The 10,192-nt window shown below is 38.0% G+C and overlaps 1 long non-coding RNA gene and 1 other non-coding gene across 3 annotated transcripts; both read left to right on the top strand.

Moving 5' to 3' along the window:
• The first annotated feature begins 1,220 nt into the window (after positions 1-1,220).
• On the top strand, positions 1,221-1,327 carry LOC120087401. Its single transcript, XR_005484539.1, has one exon. It is a non-coding gene; the product is annotated as a small nucleolar RNA R71 (small nucleolar RNA).
• A 3,031-nt stretch (positions 1,328-4,358) lies between these two features.
• On the top strand, positions 4,359-7,149 carry LOC120087020. Of its 2 annotated transcripts, none has more exons than XR_005484405.1 (2): positions 4,359-4,961; positions 6,907-7,149. It is a non-coding gene; the product is annotated as an uncharacterized LOC120087020 (long non-coding RNA). The 2 variants fall into 2 exon arrangements; XR_005484406.1 differs by having other exon boundaries at positions 6,594-7,149.
• Positions 7,150-10,192: the final 3,043 nt, after the last annotated feature.

Raw genomic sequence — 10,192 nt, 5'->3', positions numbered from 1 at the left:
AATGGAGCAAGGAATAGTGAAGCTCCCAGGATCACTTATCTTCGGTGGAATAATAGATTTCGAACTTTGCGTTAATGCCACCGTGGCAAATTTTCCAACGCCTCTCTTCTTAGTTACCATGTCCTTCAGAAACTTGGCATAGGCAGGCTCAATCGCTTCATTAAAAGGGATGTTAACATGTAGTTGCTTTAACATAGATAAGAAGCGTTGTTATTGTACCTCTTCGTTTTTCTTCTTTTTTAACCTCTGAGGGAAAGGTGGTAACTGGACTTTCACGGTTCCTATTTCATTTGACTTTGAGGTCGACGCAACCTCTGGTTCCACTGCTTCATTCTCTCTTTCTTTTTCTTGCATTACTGCAATCTTGGGCTCAGTTGCGATGAAAGTTATTCTACTCTAATCCTTCTTTTCTCCCTCCACAGTTTTTCCACTGTGCAATGTCACAACCTGACATTCCTCCTTACCTGATCCCCCTGGGTTGCGTGGAAGCTCGATTGACTTGGCAACGCCCCTTGTGGTCTGCTTTTTAGCTCATTCGCAATCTGGCCCATTTGCAATTCAAGGTTGCGGATGGACGTAGCCTGACTTTGAAGCACTGTCTCATTTTTCTCTATATATTGCTTCAATAGGCTCTCTAGAGAAAAAGATTGCGTTGGTTGTTGTGAGCTACTTGCTTGATTGCTCTGTTGACCGTTGTTGCGCTGGAAGAATCCTGGTGGCCCTTCTTTTTGCGCCACAGATTGAAAATTTTGTTGTTGATTCTTCCAAGAAAAATTAGGGTGGTTTCTCCACCCGGGGTTGTAAGTGTTTGAAAAAGGATTATTCTTTACAAAATATACAGACTGTTGATTTTGTGGGCAATCTTCCATCGCATGCCCATCACCGCAAGTTGCAGACCTTGCGGTGTTTTGACTTATTGCATTAATTTGCCCACTTTGCGGCGTTGGGTTGCTGATCGCCATTCCTTGAATCAAATTCATCATTGCAGTCATTTGGTTTTGTAACGAAACAATGGCACCTTATTTGCGTCGGAATCTTTAAGTCTCAATCTCTAGTCACTCTCCCTCCAGTCTTCATGGTTCTTGGAGATGCGGTCCAAAATATTCTTCGCCTCCTCGTAAGTTTTGTCAAGCAGACCACCAACGGCTACCGCATTGGCAGCGGTCTGCGAAGCAGGATTTAAACCGTGATAGAAAATTTCTATTTGAAGGCAGTCTGATAGCCCATTATGCGGACAATCTCGAACCAACCTTTTAAACCTCGCCCAAGCATCACTGAGCGATTCGTCCATATCTTGTTCAAAATTAGTAATAAGCTTTCTTCGTCTTGCGTTCTCGGTAGCTGAAAATACTTTTTCATGAATTTCTCCACTACCTTCTCCCAAGAAGTAATCTCTCCTAGTCGAGCGAATAAGCCTATTCCTAGCCTGATCACAAAGAGAAAATAGGACAATGTTTAGTCGAACTTCTTCAGTAAGATGTTCGGGAACACAAAAGTATTGCAGATTTTAATAAAACTTCGGAGGTGGCGTGCGGATCCTCGCCACGCCTTCCTCCAAATTGACCTGCAGTCTGGATTATCCGCAGTATCACCGATTTCATCTCGAATCTTCTTCTGTCGAAGGCAGGTCTCATGATTCCCGGAGAGAAATCATAGAGGTTTGGCGATGCATAGTCCCTATGGGCCTATAGCGATCATTTTCCAACAAAATCGGATTCGCCATGACATTATATATTTGGTACTCCATCTCCAGGTTTCTCCACCATCTCTTCTTTATCGAATTGTGGTTGTTGTTAGCAGTCTCGTAGTCTCCTTCGAAATGTTCTCTCAATCTCCGAGTCATTGTTCGCCAAAGATTGAGAGTTCTGCAAAGAAATCACAAAAATTACCATTAACAACTATTTTGCCGAAGTCCCCGACAACGGTGCAAAAAACTTGATGCGTTATTTTATTGAATGGACACCATTTCCCTCCAAACTCCTCATGAAGTAGTAGCCTGTTTTTTAGGCATGCCCTACTAACCTGCTTGTACTTTGGAACTTCTGCGGAGGTCCCGTAGCTTTCTGCTTAACTTGTTCGAGGGTCGATTTCTCTGTCAGGACTTCAGGAACTCTATCCTTGAAGGACAACCCATGCGTGCTGTCACTCGGAAGCTGCGTTGTAGGTGGGAGGCTCTAGGGCTGCACAATGCCTCGGACCCCGTCTCAGAGTCCTTGCACAAACCTTTCAACCCTATTGCTTCGGTAGACACTAGATCAAAGGAGAAGCAAGACAATTTGTCAAACTCCTCTCAACCTCCACTGTCATGTGCCTCTGCTTCAAGTTCATGAACTCAGCCTACTTGTTGTACCTCAAATGAGCAAAGAAGTACTTCTCATAAAACCATTCCTTGAACTAATCCCATGTGGCTTGGCCTCCCACCGAGTTCATATCATTCTCTCAGCCGAGCGCCACCAGCGCTTGGCATTGTCGATGAGAACGAAGGCGACACACTGCAGCTTCTGCTCCCTTGGACACCTCATGTACTGAAAAATCTCTGGACAACCACAATTCTGCATTTGTGGGGTCTTTAGAGACCCGTTAAACGTCGGGGGATCATACTTCTTTAAAATCTCACAGGTATCCAACTTCCAAAGAAGGGTCTGCACGGTTCGACTCATGGCCCTATCTTGATTCTGAACTGGTGGAAACGGGACTGGCGAGGATGTGCTGCTTGCTATGACTGTACGGCTGGGCTATCTGCTCGGCCATAATGCCCCTCAGCTGTCCCACCACGGCCTGCGTGACGACATTCCCAATAGCTGCAGCCATAGCCGTATATTCTATAGGAATTTCTGAGGACGACGATCCTGGCGGGGGCACAGTCGAAGCTCGAGACCCACTTATTGGTCTAACCCTATACCAAGTTGACTCAGAGGGTCACGAGGTGGTGGTCCCACACCTCTTGGCTCTGCCATCGGGTTCTTGCAGTCGGGGTCCCGTCTCCCAACTAATTTCCTGCCTCAACTGCCCTTTCCTCTAGTTCGTGCGCCAATCCTAGTGACCACACGCAAGGTAAATCATCAAATGACTGCACAAAAAGTAGGATTTCATATATAAATATATTTCCCTAAAGATTTTAAAACAACATACTTGGCGATGAGAAAGATCCATTTGTGGCCATAAGGAATAGATTAGACTCGCGATGTTAGTCAGTCTACAGAACCTAAAACTTAGGCTCTGATACCAACTATAACGACCCTAGTTCCTACTTAATACTAAGATGCTACTTCATGCATGCATAGGCTCAACCGTACATTTTCTTTTAAACCATCAAATAAAAAGCCAAATTTTATTTAATAATGCTCAATGAGCAAAGATAAGAAAACATAATTAAATAAAAATAAATAAAATAAAAATTTACAATTCGGGGTACCCCTAAACCCAACTTTAAAATGAAGACAATTAAATAGTCAAATAATAAAATTAATAAATTTTGCATGAGAGTGTAAAATGCCTAACTCCTAAACTAGATTTCAAAACATGATACTTAAGTGCAGAAGCAGTAAATCATCCTAATGGCCAGGTCACGGACTCTCTCTTGTCATGCGGTAGTTTGTCATTACCCTTAACTGAAAAATAGGGAAAGAAAATGGTGAGTATAAAAATATACTCAGTAACAGCCCACTACTGGGCCCACTCAGTGATCTGTTAGTCTTTCCATTGGACCAAAATGCCCAAGAACATCATAGGCATAGGCATAAGGGGCGAACCCGAAGGCACGCTTTCATAAAATAGTGACACAAAGGTCACAGGCATAAACACAAGTGGTGATCCAAAAAAGACACCGTACATAAGCATAAGGTGTGGCCCGAAGGCTCACACATGCGATGTGCATAGCTCAATGGTAATAGTAACAGCCACTGAAGTCTCATATGGAGATAAGCATACAATCAAGAATCCTGAAATTAACAGTCATTAAAATCTCAGACATAAGCATGTAATCAAGGCCATGAATCAGCATCAAACTTTAACACCGCTTGGGGGGGGGGGGGGGGGGGGGGAGGGGGGTTTGCAATTTTGGAAAAAGGAAGAAGAAGAGAAAAGAATTTCTTTTTTCCTTTTTTTTCCTCTCTGGCGCAATCTGGAAAAAGGAAGAAGAAGAGAAAAGAATTTCTTTTTTCCTTTTTTTTTCTCTCTGGCACGCAACCCAAGGTCCCCCAAAACACCTTTATAACCCTAATTCCCTTTTCTTTTTCCTAAATTAACCACCAACTTTTTTTTTCTTCTTTCTCTTTTTTTTTTAAAAAAAAAACTTTGGGGCGTCACATTATGACTGAAACCAACTGAAGTTTTTTTGCACAGCCTGAGGTCTAGATATTTCTCAAATAGAAGTAATTCTGTTCAAATAGATTTTTTTTTAACAGGAGTCTCACTAGTGTCGATATTCACGGCTCCTGCAACATTCGATTCTTCTCCCATGGAGGTCTGAAGATATATCGGTGGACATGTCTTTTGGCCGGTCAGGTAACCTTCAAGTCTATAGCTCCTTAGAATAGGCAGGGCAAGATTTTTCCACAACAAAAAATTGCTCTGGTCCAATTTTATGAAAGTAATCTAATTAAGGAGCTGGTTTAAAGGAGGGCTACTGAAAATGTTACTACTAGGATTCAGGGGGAGTTGCTATTGAATTTGTGTTGGCCATAGTTGCTCTGATACCAAGTTAAGAAGGACAAAATAAGAAAATTTGAGGAGACAAAGAGATGCTCTGGAATGGGAAAGGTGATCCTTAGCCAATCAGAATCATTTCCTAACCAATTCTGTTAAGCAATTTCTCTATTCATTCAACAGCTGATTGTATCACATTTAATACCACGGTGGCTTTGTTGTTGCTGACATGGTCTTCATCATTCTTCTCCTTAACAAGGTTGTCAAAAAGGAAACCTGCACTGGAGTGCCAACATTATACAATGGTTATAAAGGTGAGCTGTTGTTCCCTGTTACTGCAGGCACCGAAGCACACACTTGTTCCATAAAATGAGAAATCAAAAGAAATATAGATATAGATATGGTTTGATAAACGAGTTTAAATGTGAAATTATTAAAGCTTTTTACTTTTTCTTTTTATTTTATTATTATTTTTTTGGGGGGAGGGGCGTTGATTTTTGGAGGTACGATGTATATTAGCTCCAGTTTTTCTTCCCAAGCGAGCTATTAGTCTAAACCGTGACCCACAATTCCGATAATATAAATAGTTAAGATTCTTCATTGCCCACCTCTGGTTACGATTATTACCTGTTTGATGCAGACAGTAAGTTGCAAAGACAACTTGGTAACATGTTAGGATTAAGTACTTCAAACCAAGTTGAAAAAGACGTATTTTCAAAGATAGGGTCATCCAGAAATAGTCGCAAGTATAATCTTGGTTTACTCTGCTCTGATGCAAAAGTTTGACTACAGAAGGGGAAGAAGCCTAAGGGAGGCCAAGGGAGATTTTTCATGGCAGGACTAAGACAACCTCTCTAGAATAGTTTACAGTATGTTTGTGCACGTGTTCTGAGTTAACACTTGGCCACTGGAGGGAAGAACGATTATAGTTTGTGTTCTTTATCGATATGGAATATAAATGGGTCGAATTTCTGCATTTGGTAGACGAAGTTTAACTTTTTTTTCAACTAGTTATATATGTTGTATAATCTGCTCACCTGTTCTGTGCATTTGGTTGACATATCCAAACATCTGTTCATTGGGGCATTCTCTAGAAACTAAGATTGTTAAAAATATCATGTGAAAAGGTTGGTGACACTAGAAACAGGTGGTTGTCGTAAACAAATGAAGTATTTATTGCTGTTCTAAGATCCGAAAAGAGATGATGGTTGGTGACGATACCATACTTGCATGTAAAGAGAATGATATATTAAGTAGAAGCATCAAACAATTTCCATTTTCTTTGGATACACGAATGACCCGTTTAGGTTCAAAACCTCAACTTTTAGCATAATATAGTAGTTTTAGGAATAGAGAGAATCAACACCCTCAAATCATTCTCAGATGTCTCGAGAGGCATCTTTGTTTATCATCGATATCAAGGGTAATTTCCAATTTAATTCTTTCTAGGGGCAATTTATTTTGATTAATTTCAAATAAAATTGAGGAATAAGATTTTACGACCTAACCATTCATTAAAAAATAGAAACGGAGAACATTGACATTATCGATTATGAAATTAACCATAATATATAAAACTCTAGGATATTTTTTTCATTAAACAAATAGGCTTATATCCATCAATCATTAACATTATCGATTATGAAATTAACCATTGTTGAACCTAGTTCAATTCTTTTCGGGATGTGCTTTAAATCAGCTATTGATGACTTTCTTGTTTGAACACTTAGGTTCGTTTGAATTAAGGTTTTATAGATGCTTGTGAATAATAAGATTGTTGGGAATAAAAGATTGTTGTGTTTGGTTGATGAGAATGTTAGCAGGATTTGAAGGTAACGAGTTATGTTTGTATTTGTTTTACAAAATTAATTCTGGTAACTGAAAAATACTGTATTTTCTTTGCCTTTCATTTAGAGCAATTTTTTTATATATATATATTTTGTTAGATTTGATGTCGTCTGTGAGTGTTTTTCAAGAACTGAGTAAGAAAACAAGATTTGGAAGTCAAAAGAGTCAAATCCAGCCAAACCTACAAAAATTGGGGTGAAAAAATGTAAAGAAACCCAAATCAGTATGGCGCCACGACGGTTCTAAGCATTGCATGTGGCACCATTTATAAGCATCCCTTGAGAGAACTTTGACGCCAAGTTTCCAAATTTGAAAATTTCTGCATTTTAGGAGAACTTTTTCTATAAGATATGAGGATGCCCAACCAACTAAGACACGAAATTTTAGAGCCTAAAGTGAGTTTTGCTGCAGAAAGGAGTTAAGAGTGAAGGAAATTCATTGGAGGCTGCTTCTGATCCTGAGTGCAAATCAATGCTTGATCAACTGTGTGCAACAACGAGGAATCACTTCGATGACGTGCCATTTTCTTTACCGTTTATGTTTGTCAAATTGTATGAGAATATGTATTTGACAACTATGAATAGCTAGACTCATTTGTTATAGGGTGTTGACGAATTTATTCATGGATTTTTTTAATGCATAGTACTTTATGGATACTAGTCTATTACCACATGCATTGTATGTGAATATTTTTTAATTTTTAAATAACATAAGGTTAGAGTGCATGCCAAATATTGTGGAGTAAGCTTCACCTTAATGATTTTTATAAAATACAACTAAGTACTATTATTTGCAGTTGAGTTAAAAATTAATTCTAATATGTTCTTATATCTCTTTTTTTTTCTTTTTTTGTTTTTTGTTTCTGTTTTTGTTTTTGTTTTTAGTACTATTATTTGCAGTTGAGTTAAAAATTAATTCTAATATGTTCTTATATCTCTTTTTTTTTCTTTTTTTGTTTTTTGTTTCTGTTTTTGTTTTTGTTTTTGTTTTTGTTTTGGCTTACTTTAAATTTCTATCACTTATTTCATTTCAATCAATTATAGATGCTGATAGAAATTTTAGAAGTTGATCTCTTATACTTATATGATATTTTACTTCTACTTCATGTCCTTTAGTCCTTAAAATGGACTGAAAAGCTTGAAGCCCGTTGAGAAGAGTGGTCAAGTTATATTCTATTTTGTTCATTAACGCATTAGTGTGGAATTGCAAAAAGCTCTTCAAAAGTGACTCTAGAATAAAACCAACTTGACTTTTCTAGTCTATGACAGCTCCGTTTACTTCGACCACATTGAAATGGACCATCATGTCCAGGACATGTTCTCTAATAAAGGCCCCTTCTTTCATACGGTAGTTGTAAACATACTTGATAGCATCATGTCTCAGGGAGAAGGAAGACTATCCAAACATCCCCTACAGTGATTCCATAATCTCTTTAACGGTATGCATGCTTTCGTGTTTCTTCGCCAAAACATCAAATATGCTGGCAAGAATATAGGCTCAAGCTTTTTCATTTGCCTTTGTCCACCTGTCATATGCTTCCCGAACAATTCAGTTTGTGCTTGAGTTGGGGATTGGAGGACATTCCTCAGTTAAAACGAACCTCAAATCATCTATTACCAGTATCATATTCAAATTCAATTTTCATATAGCATAATTGTCCCCAATAAGTTTATCAGAAGCCAACAACTGTATTAATGAGCTAGTCATTCTGAAAGTATAAACAAATTCTATTAGTGAATTGCTTTCAAATTCAATTATATTTTAGCAAAGTAATAATGTACCCAATATTTCATTATTTTATTTGTGACGATACTATAATGAATCAGAATAAGTGCTACCAAGGGGCAGTCAAATACTCCTTCACTAAAGCAAGATATTCTTAATTAAATACTATCTCCAGAATAACTCTTATTCCTTTAGTTATTTAGTTATCATTTTCAGTCAAGAACTTACAAACACTTAGTAATTTTATAAGTGTAACCCTTCATTTTAAGACTTCAAAGGTTAGTGGCCCCAACGGTGCTACCGAATTGGAGAGTCAAGGTTGGGAATTGACCTAAGAAATCCTATCCATTCCTAGAGTTTGAGTTGTTCCGAATCCCATGTTACAACCCTCCGAGGGGATGTTGCCTTAAAAACGACTAGTGTAGATCACATAAAGTCGGCAAGCAGGCGCAACATAGGAATCTCATGGTCCAAACTAATGGAAGAGACCATAGGACATGTTGACACACATTCTTCAACCACTTACTATGAACTATTTCCCCTATTCACCATCTTATTGACCCATGCAAACACTTTCTGAATGAAGGTCACTCCCAAGGTGACACGAAGTTGAGCATGAATCTCACAGTGTGAACTCTTAGGGACGTAAGAACTAAGAATAACATATTGTATATGTTATTAATCTCCCACCGAAGTGTTCTATTTATTTTGGATAAATCTTTACTTAGGTATGTTCTAACTAATTAAGAAAATCTAAGTCTAGGTGATTATCCAAGTATAACATTTATATTTGGAATTAACCTATGATGTCTAAGTGATAAACCAATTTTAAAACCTCACATCGCTCACGTATGCTCATAAAACTAGGTTAACAACGCTCAATTATTCGGCCATAATCCCTAGGTAGGAAGTGTTCCATAGACCATCAACTTAAGTACCTCCATCCTTAGACAAGATTATATACTGGTTGAGTTTGTAACCAATGTTTTACAAGATAACAACCTATTTTATCTATTAAAACAGTTGTTATTTGTTAACCTACGTGAGCATGCAATTTATCTTTGTTATGGGTTTTAAATGTCTGATCCAATTTTATAACAACTTATAAAACTTTAGACATGCTTTGCATCCATAACAATCATCAAGCATTTCGGGATTTAATATAACACCTTATATTAAACACTTGAAACCCTAAATATGCATACTATATATTATAACTCTTTATAACTTATTTTCAGTGCATGCAACATGCTTCCTATGGTGAGATTTTAAATCTACATGGCATACTATATGCACATACAAGATTTATTTGATTATAACATACATTCACAATGTATAAATAATTAAACACGCACTGATATGAACCAGTTTTGGCATTTTAAGTAAACAAATAACCTAAATTATTACAATAGTAATTGAAAACAACTCCAAAATGCTTCTGGACCGCTTGAACCCACCCGAATCGGACTCGAACCACCTGAACCAGACCTCCAAGTCATCAAAACAAGTCGAACTGGCTCGAAACGGGTTGAATCGGACCTCTCAGACTCGAATCGACTGAACCGGTTCACTTGGACCACCAGTTGGGTGATGCGCGCATCTCCAGAGCTGGGATGAACAGCGTCGTGATGCTTCATCCTAGTGTTGCAACGCTCTAGGGGCAGCGTCGCAACGCTGCCTGGTAGAAGCTTCAAAACCAGATTTCTGCTGCTGACCTTCTTTGTTTCTTTTTTCAATTACAACCTAATTGCAACTCTATTGACTCTAATAAGACTCTTAATCACACATTTTGGGCCATAAATAAAGAACCAATTACAACAATTAATATTTAATTAAAGAGAATTTAAATGCCAAAATTGAAAATATCCATATCAATCATCATTTTCATACAACCTGTGAAAAACACCCACCAAGCTAAAATTAACACAAATTCAGTACTTAAATCATACTCTGATACCAATTATTGGAGTTA

The sequence above is a fragment of the Benincasa hispida genome, chromosome 9 (assembly GCF_009727055.1).
Source record: "Benincasa hispida cultivar B227 chromosome 9, ASM972705v1, whole genome shotgun sequence".
NCBI classification, from domain to species: Eukaryota; Viridiplantae; Streptophyta; class Magnoliopsida; order Cucurbitales; family Cucurbitaceae; genus Benincasa; species Benincasa hispida.
Note: the sequence above shows the minus strand (reverse complement) of the source record. Positions and strands in the feature narration are given on the sequence as shown.